The 9827-nt window shown below is 35.9% G+C and overlaps 1 long non-coding RNA gene across 1 annotated transcript; it reads left to right on the top strand.

The window, feature by feature from the left end:
- Positions 1-7675: 7675 nt before the first annotated feature.
- LOC138129764 (uncharacterized) lies at positions 7676-9410 on the top strand. The gene is made up of 2 exons (XR_011159372.1): positions 7676-8202; positions 9239-9410. It is a non-coding gene; the product is annotated as an uncharacterized lncRNA (long non-coding RNA).
- The last annotated feature ends 417 nt before the right edge of the window (positions 9411-9827 follow it).

The following is a 9827-nucleotide window of genomic DNA, read 5'->3' as shown; positions in this document are numbered from 1 at the left end:
GCCCGCGATAAGACCGATCAACGAAGTTCTTATACCATCTTTCGACATTTTTTTTAATTGTTTGTTCAAGATTGGATTACTTTAAAAAAAAAATCCTGGTCACGACGCTAACACCGAAATCGGCCATAGGGCCGGATAGAAATAATATAACGTAACATGGGGGCTCAACCGGGATTGGTTTTTCTGAGGTGTTAGCTCGTGGCCGTTGGAGGACGATCGGCAGCTGGAGCGCCAACGCAGAGGTGAGACATTGTTGAGGGTGACCTTACTCATTCACTCTGTTATAGGTTTGGTTGGTGTTGTCATCTCTGGAGGGGCACGCACAGCAACGGTGTCTGCTCCGGTGGTTTTGACCTCGACGGGCTTTGTTCAGAAGAGAACGGGTTTGGACCGGCAGGAGAAGGCCTCGACTTCGAGGAGAGTAAATTTAGGTGGTGGTGAGTCGCGGGGTTGCGCTACTGCCAATTGCGTATTTTGAGTTTTCGTCGTTGTTTGTCTAGTTTAAAGAAAAAAAAAACGTGTAAGGGTCATGGAGATCGCCATCACCCCAGAGTTATTGTCGCGGCACGAGTTAGTACATGAGTTAGTAGTACGGGGTACGGTCGTGTCCGCCGAGGACCCGTTGGAAGGATTGACAACTTGAGGTACTACTTGTTCGCCGAGCAAGAAGGGATCATGTTCGACGTCAAGGTGAATCTAGATTCGGACCGGGAGTTGACCAAATGCAAGGAGATCGTGGGGGAGATCCACGCGTTATTCTCTAAGGTTTGGGACGAGATCGCGTTGCGAACCGCATCCTCCAAGTTAGCACACTTACGGGGACGGTTAGGCCGGATAACGACCGAACAGGGGGTGCAGACCGAGAACAGAGAGAAACTGTGCGCCGAACTAGATCGCGGAATCGAAGCACTAAATTCTTGCGCCCGCTTTCTTTCGGTTGCCTCGAATGACTCTACAAGAGTCAACACGTCAGGTTTTTCGGGTGTTACCTCCACGCCGGGCGTCGATCAAAATTTCGGTTCTACGCCGAGTTGGACTCAGACGAACTGGTCGCACGTCATGGGGAGTTGGGGGGTTACATTTGCCCGTGATAGGCTCATCGAATTGGCCGTCTTCGACTTCTTGACCCAGATCCAAAAAAAATGCGCCACTCACGACATCTCACAGGAAGACCTGTTGAGACACGTTAAGAATTGCAAAGTTATCTCCAGAAGAAGTGAAAAAACATTTGCATAAATTCTTAAGGTTTGTTTAAAATTGTTATTTTTGCTCTTTCACTTAAAACATATTATAATTATTATATTATATGAACGAACTTCAAAACCTGGCTATTTTACTTGAAGTGCAACAAAGCTTCATGACTCCAGGAATTTTTAATTTTTTTTACATTGACATTTGTTTATTTTGTCTGTGATTGTTGCGTTCTAAAAGAATTGTTAGGTCTGGTAAATTTCAGTTGAACATGTTTGATATTCATTCTCCTATTAAAGGAATATTAGAACAAATTAAATAAAGTCGCACTAATAATAGTAAGTAGGTACCTCCTTATACATATTGGGTCGTATAAATAAAATTAAAGCAATTGCTCAAAGTGTAAGTATGAAGTTAAAGCAAATGCTCGAAGTAGAAGCTGGAAGTAAAAGAATCTGTTTCGGATTGTATGAATAACCTTTTACTTTTACTTCGAAGCAAATACCTCACTTGTATGAGCAAATGCCCAAGAAAATTAAATCAAGTGGATCTCAGTCAAATCAGTTAAAACCACTGTCAATTCCTAAGTAGGTATACGAGTAAGAGTGAGAATGAATTACGAAGCCGAAGACTCTTCATCCGGCGATGAAGAAAACAGGAGAGACCAAATTGAAGATGGGAAGCAGACAGATAACGCATTACTATTTTTATCACAAGCTTTAAAAACTTTTCGGCAGTCTTGTCGAAATCGCAGCTGCCGGAAACGAAATTCAAGAAAGCAGGACTGAAACGATTAGTTAAATTGTACGAAAATAATTGTGGAAAAACAATAACAACGCAACAAATGGCAAAAAAAAATCAATAACATGAAAGCAAGACTAAAAAAGAAAACGGACATGAAGAAAACTGGTAACAAACGAATTAAATTATGCGAATGGGAAAAAAAAATTGTATAATCTAATGGATGCTGATAGTAATCCTACTTTTAATAAAATTCCAGGTATGTAAATGAATGTAATAGAAAGGTACATTTTTTATTTAAAAAAATAGGGGCTCTTGTTGTGGGACAACAAAAAGTGAGAAATGAAACAGACCAATCCGACGCCGTCATACTCGTATATGATCTTCCTGATATGGCTGCAGTATCCTCAGAAATTACCAGTGGTCAGGGGAAAAATGCTTTGCTGAAAATAAACAAGTTCGGCCCAAAAATTTGAAACTGAGGAATCTGCAACATTATCCACCCCTGAGTTACAACGTTTAGTTTTGATTGGACAGTTAAAAACTACACGAATTCAACGCAGCTATTACTTAGACAATCTTAAGAAAAGTGGAACAATCATTGAAGAAGATACTTTACAATTAGACTGAAATTTTAATTGTTTTGGTTAATTATGTTATAGAAATAGAAATTTTTCATATAAGTAACTTTTTATTTAATTACAACTCTTGAACGTAAATAATATGTGCAATGTTGTTTCGTCTAATCTATCCTCTTTGAAAGAGATTTCCATCAATTTCTTCTGGTTCATTATCATCAATATTATTTTCTTCTTCACCTTCAAAGTCTGCGTCCATAAGAAATTTTGCAGCATTATGTAAAACAAAGCAACAAGTAATGATTCCTGGATTTTTTTCTATAGGTACCCTGCATATATATTGAAGAATTGGAAATCTTCTTTTAACTTGTCCGAAACAACGTTCGATTATAACTCGTTCGCTTTTAAATAATCTGTTAAATGCTTGTTGTTCATCATTCGCTGGATTGCGAAAAGGGGTCATCAACGAGGGCTCTAAACCATATCCACTATCTCCCAACAAAACAGCATTATTATTTCTTCTACTGAATTGTTCACGGATTTCTGAATTTCTCCAGATTCTTGAATCGTGTACGGAGCCAGGCCACGAAGCATCAATGCTTGTAAATATTTTTTTGGCATTGCAAGTTGCCTGTACGTTTAAACTAGCAAACTTCTTTCTGTTGACATATTCATCACCATGTACAGAAGGTTTTAAAATACGTACATGCGTACAATCTAAAGCACCAATTGCAGCTGGAAAGTGGTACCTTTCCTGCCATTGTTGCTTTGCTTCGTTAATAGAATCATTTGTAGATGGAAATTTTATCCACTCGTCGGAATTTTCCAGAATTCTTATCATGACTTCTGATATAGTTTTTGAAACTGTACTTTGATGAACCCCTACCTCTTCTCCAATTCCTGCATGAAATCCGGGATCTGCCATATATCTCAGAAAAATTCTCATTTTCTGTTCCGCAGAAAGAGCACCACCTCGTGTTTCAACATGGTGTCTCCCAAGAAAGTGCACGTCCAGAGCGTGAACATTATCGCGATCAAAATCAGTGTTTAATGGCTCGCGTCTTATTTTATACCTTTTAACATTTCTGGCGCGAACAAAATCTGCCATCTTTTTAAATATTTGACGTAAAACGACGTCTTACTTGTGTTGATGATTCTCGTCTTGACTAGCATCATACATTTTGGAGTAAATACTCAACAACTGAAGCATTTACTTCATTTTATTCATAAAATTTTCTCAAAAAATGAGCAAGACCTCATAGTTGAAATAAATGCTCAGATCGTGTCCTTTTCCTTTTAGCAAAAGCAAATGATAGAATTTTTATTCATATATTTTAAGCAAGAGCTCACAAAAAGTGAAGTATGAGCACATACTCAATTTTATTCATACGGCCCATTAACTGTGTTTATTTACCAACAAAGAAGTTTGTGAAATTAATAACATATGCAACACAGTATACAGATCTCACAACAAGTATTTTAGATTTTAACTTGTTGGCAACACTGACTGTGACTGACAGACAATCTTATCTATTATAATTATAAACCGAGCCGTAGGCGAGGTTTGTAAGTGCTCAAGGTCTACAAGGGTACTTTCCTAACAAGGTTTGAATACTATTTTTTCCCTACCGGCACAACTTCGTTGAAAAAAGTCAAAAAAAGATGGTTATATTCCTGATTAAAACGAAAATTCTGAGAATTGAATAGTAGGCTTTTTAATTAACTTATCATCGCATTTGAAGATTTGACGTTTGTTCGAAAATTTGATATAAACAGGGTAAAATAATCTATTTAACATGTATTTATATATCTTAAACTTTAATTTCAGTATAGAATCTCGGCTTTACAATGTCTGATACAGATAATACAGGGTGATTTACGAGGAATAATGAGCCCGACGGAATAGAAAATGCAACCCACAATACATTGCAACAAAAAGCCGGACATCGAAGCGGTAAATGTCCGGGTTTTTCTCCTGATGAATTGCGGGTTGCATTTTCTATTCCGTCGGGCTCATTATTCCTCGTAAATCACCCTGTATCTCTTGCACACCACCGGACATTCGGGCTGCGGCGCTTGCCACCGTAGGAAATTTATTGCCGGAAAAATCGCAAACCAGATATAATAACAGTAATAATGACTTCAAGGAATGGTGTAGAACAAGAAATGTGACTAAAAACAAGAAATGTGACTAAAATCACTGAAAATGTAGTCTTAGTTTACTTCCAAAAAAAAAATCCTACTGATCCTGCAAAAAAGTTGAGGTTAGGTAGCATTTTAACCTAAAAAATATAAAAAATTAGGTTAATTTTTAGAAGTTGTAGTACCTACCTAGCTTATCTGTTTATTTTCCAGATTATATGATTGATCTACCAACTTGCTTTATTGAATTGGCTTTCATTTATCAATAACTTATTTCACTTTTGACATTTATATTTTGGTACAGTTTTACCATAAACATTTCATTATTAACTTTCTTACCTTAGCGAGAAAGTTGAATTTTCTCACCTCAAATGAGGTATCCACAGCCTACATTTCTAACCGATAGGGAAAAAATATATTATCAGTATTATCACAAGTTTTTCGTATAAAACAAAAAAGCAAGGTACGTTCCTTTCTTGTTAATGTTTTTGGTAAAATCTGTTTTTTCGTTCGAATAGATGGTCAGATTAAAACGGTTAGAGATGAGCAGTGTTCGGACAGATTTAGGCGATAGGAGTAGTGGGGGTCGAATTCCATGAACGTGCCGTGCCGCACCTGTACCTGCGTCGGGCGCAATGTATCTTTTTTCCATTTAATATATAGCAGATACCTTATCTGTGTTAACAGTGGTTTGTCTGCTTTTTGAACCAGTCCTAAATTACTTGGTGTTGTACCTACGGTTTGAATATTGTTTCCATTATTATTTGAGAATTTATTATTTAATTTACAACCTTATCAAAATTTTATTTAAGTTTCTATTAATAATTTTTTTCAAACATTTATATAAAGAATAACAATTTTTAGATTGATTAATTTGTAGAAAAAACACAATTATGGCTTCAATCGGTTTTTCTAAACTTTCACGATGGGTCAGCGAATACGGAGACTGTTTTGCAATACGAAACTCTGAGTCTTCTGAAGTATATTGTAACATTTGTAGTATAATTATTCACTGCACAAGAAAAAATCATCTTTCTCAACATGTTCAGACAACAATGCAACGTCATTAAACCCCGAAAGTACGGACAATTTTTGCAATGATTTGTGTGAGGCTTTTGTGGCTGCCAATAGACCGTTGTCAAAATTACAAAATCCCGTTCTAAAGAGATTTCTTCAGAAATATACCAACAGGCCTGTACCGGATGAATCAACTTTACGTAAAAATTATGTACCGAACTGCTATAATATAGTTATGAAGAGCATCGAAAATCGTGTTTCGAATAATTATTTGTGGGTTTCAGCTGACGAAACGACTGATATTTTAGGAAGATGTGTAACAAACATCATCATCCGTACTTTACATCCGACACTACCGTATACGCCCTATTTAACAGCAACAAAAGTGAGTACTAGAATTAACGCAGAAATAATGTCAACATTTATTAATGAAAGTCTCAACTCGGTTTTGAAGTCGGATCGAAATTGTCAAAATACCATTTTATTTATTAGTGATGCTGCAGCGTACATGATTAAAACAGGAAAATTATTAAAAGCTCAGTATCCAAATATGTCACATATCACATGTATAGCACATGCACTCCACCGTATATGTGAATATATAAGAGACGAATATCCGGATGTCGATAAATTAATAAGTTTAGTTAAAAAGATTTTTTTGAAGGCTCCACATCGGATCAGTCTTTATAAGGAGAAAATGCCACATTTACCACTACCCCCAAATCCAGTAATTACGCGATGGGGAACTTAGGTAGAATCGTGTGACTTTTATTGCGCACACCTGGAACCTTTAAAAAATATTATCTTGTCTCTTGCTGACGAATCTCGTGCCATAATCGAATGCAAGGAACTTCTTAGTAAAACTTTCTTAATTGACCGTGTTCTGCAATTTTGCAGGTAATTTTATGTGTAAGTCCTTTACAGAGGGCGGGTTGTCGCCCTGGCGCCAAAACACCTGCAGTGTAATACCTAATCCTTGGGTCAGGTACCAATTTTCATTCTCTGTACAATTGTGAAGCGGCACAGACGTGTCCAGTAAACTTAAATTACAGTTTTTATCTCTATTGCCTTGTTAATTGTACGGAAAGCAACCCCCAAGTCCAAATTCAACGTTAAGAAAAAGCAGTGCAGTTTTTTCACCTAACAGACCGTTTAAAATTTATTCAAAACCATTTTAGTGGCTTACCAAAAATAATTACATATTTTGAAAATCAAAATATCTCCCTAAGAGAAGGTATATCAAAACTCGACGGGACACTAAATAGTTTGAAATCCACTCCAGGAGAGTTTGGTTCCCGGCTTCAACAAAAAATAAATCTAGTTCTCGCAAAAAATCCGAATTTACATATTGTTAAACAAATTTCGTTAGGAATATTTGAAAATCAACAATTAAAAAGTAAATACGCCTTTTCGTTAGAAACCTTTGGCCCATGGAGCCCAGACGCTAAAGAGCTTTTTAAAGATATAAGCAAGTTGCTGCTTGAAAAATCTGGTGTCTCCGAGTCCCCTAGCTATTTCCAGCAAAGAATAAGTATTGCTGTCCAAAGAGGAAATGCTGCTAGTGTTTTGGGAACTGTGGCCAAAAGCTCAGGACTTGAAGAAGTTTTTTATTTGTTTAAAATTTAGTTTACATATCATATAAATATTATATCGTTTAGTTATTACATCATTAAATGATTAGTGAATTAAAAAAAAAAAAAACGAAAATTTAATAAAGTATTTTGATCATTGCCCCTTAACAAATTGCGATGTAGAAAGATCGTTCTCAATATTTAAAGACCTGTTAACACATAAACGAAATAGATTAACGGAAGAAAATTTAGAGAAACTTCTAATTATTAATGCCAATAAGTCCATTCTTTGTAACACAACCTAATGATTTTAAATGATATTTTCAATTCCTCATTTAAATGACAAATGAATTATAGAAAAAGTCAAAATACTATGCATTGGCGAGATGGCAGCAATTGCGTGGTCAGTTGCCGCGAGGTGTTGGGACAGTTAATTCCATTTTATAAATTTTATTCAAATAAATTCGCAAACCATTTGTGCCGGCACTGGACAATCGCTTCCGTCTCACGCTGAACAAAAACGATACAGTCGACCTGTTCAGTAATAAAAACCATCGCAGGTCGGATTAACTAGCATTATTCCGTGCGCTGATTGTATTTATAATATTGAACCTCAACAACTCTGAGCGATTTGTATTTGGTTAGCGTATTTGCATGCAAGTTGATTCTGCGCTCCCTACCTTAACGCCTATTTAAATCCGATCTCTGGAGATGAGTATGCTGAAAAATGTCACAATCAAAGTCGAAGGCCTCCCAGAAACTGAAGTGTGGGTCGTAGTACCGAAGACGGCCGTTTTCTTTAACTCTTTAAATCCCTTGTACGACGGTTTTTACTACAAAAATGAAATGGTGATGAGCAAAATGGGAAAAAATCAGTTACGCCTTGAACTAAGTGGAGCCAAACGTATGATCTTGAAGTTTGGTACTCAAGAGACCATGTAGGAATTTTGCAGGAGAGTTAAGTAAGAAAAGTTTCTCTACTATTTAATTTATAACAGTTATAAGCTGTTTAGAATCGTATTAAACTGTAAACGACCTGGGGCGGAGCTTAGCTTGCGCGGCCTTTAACACGTCAGTGGCGTAGGGAAAATGAGAATCACTGGGAATCACGACAGTGGCGCATCATCTAATGGGATATTTTCACCGTAGAATAAAACGTTTGAGAAGTTTGTGATATAATCAATAATAATGAATGATTTTTGTCAGATTTGAGGGCGAAGTCTAGCATTATTATTTTATAACACTAATTTAATACCATTTTTTTTTTTATTAAAAACAAAATAAAAAAAATATTTAATACCTAATTTCTGCATGCAGAATTGTGGATAAAAGTATTACACGCAAAATCAACTTTTTATTAAATTTTATAACTCCAAATTTTTTCTAACACAGAATCCACTCTGATTCGTGTTTTATAAATGCGATAACGTTGGCGATAATTTCGCGAGCTCGACTGTGTAAAATTTTCCCATGCTGGCCAAAAGTTTGATGCGAAGCCATTTCAATCAACTGCTAAAAAAAACCTAAAAAATTCCACTGGTGTTAGTTAAGTTTTCATTTCATTTCATTTACAAATCAATTGTTTTGAAACAGGTTACAAAAAATTAATTTTAATATTATTTTTTTGTACTTACGAAAACACTGTAAAGTTATCTTAAGTTGTCTCGAGAAGACAGATTTGAAGTCTTGAGTGAATTTGGTAAGCGTATAAAGCAAAATCATAAATAAAGTTGCACTACATGAAAATGTAAACAACTCCCTGACAAATCTCCCCTATTTTCCGGCGAATGGACTCGACAACACAAACTGGTTTTGCGCGCTGATCACGTGACCGTCCCTTTACAGTTTATTACAAGTCTAACAATTCGCAAGGAAAAAATTATTTATTAAATAAAATAGATGTGAATTTAAAGTAGCATTATAGTATTAAAAATAACATCTTGCGTTTGTTATATTATAACCCACACAATACAATACAAACTGTATTTTTTTTTGCAGTTCCACAGAAGGGATTGAGCCCCCCTGCCCTTCCCCAGTCTCATCGGAAACACGATCGCCTCCAAGAAGCACGCCTTCTATACCATTAATTAGCTCGTCGCTACCATCAAGCTCACCATAAGCAATATTTACGAGTATATTGTTCATTTAAAGTAAATATTTTAAAAAAGTTTGTTGGAATTTTATTATTATTATAGAGGAATCACAATAACAAACGTTTCGCTGAAGTGACCCAACAAAAAACAAGGCAAAAAGGCGAATTTTAAGTGTTTTCAAAATTGAATTCGCTTCGCTCATGAGGACTTGTCTGATTTTGTTTGGCCGAAATCGTATTCATGTGTGCTGCAAGAGGAAAACAAAATTTTTGATTTTACGTAAAAACTTCAGTGGAATAACATTTTTTGCTTCATCTGAAACCCCCATTTCCGTCATTAAAATCTCAGTATTTTTTGTTAAAATTTCGACAAATTAGAACAAAGAATTTATTTAATCCAATGTTGGACCGGTTTTTGTCACAAAATTACAAAATTTAATGAAAAATTTCCCAACAGTGTATCAGACGTGGGTGTTCAGAAGCTTAAACTTCGAT

The sequence above is a fragment of the Tenebrio molitor genome, chromosome 4 (genome assembly GCF_963966145.1).
Source record: "Tenebrio molitor chromosome 4, icTenMoli1.1, whole genome shotgun sequence".
In the NCBI taxonomy this organism is placed as follows: domain Eukaryota; kingdom Metazoa; phylum Arthropoda; class Insecta; order Coleoptera; family Tenebrionidae; genus Tenebrio; species Tenebrio molitor.
Note: the sequence above shows the minus strand (reverse complement) of the source record. Positions and strands in the feature narration are given on the sequence as shown.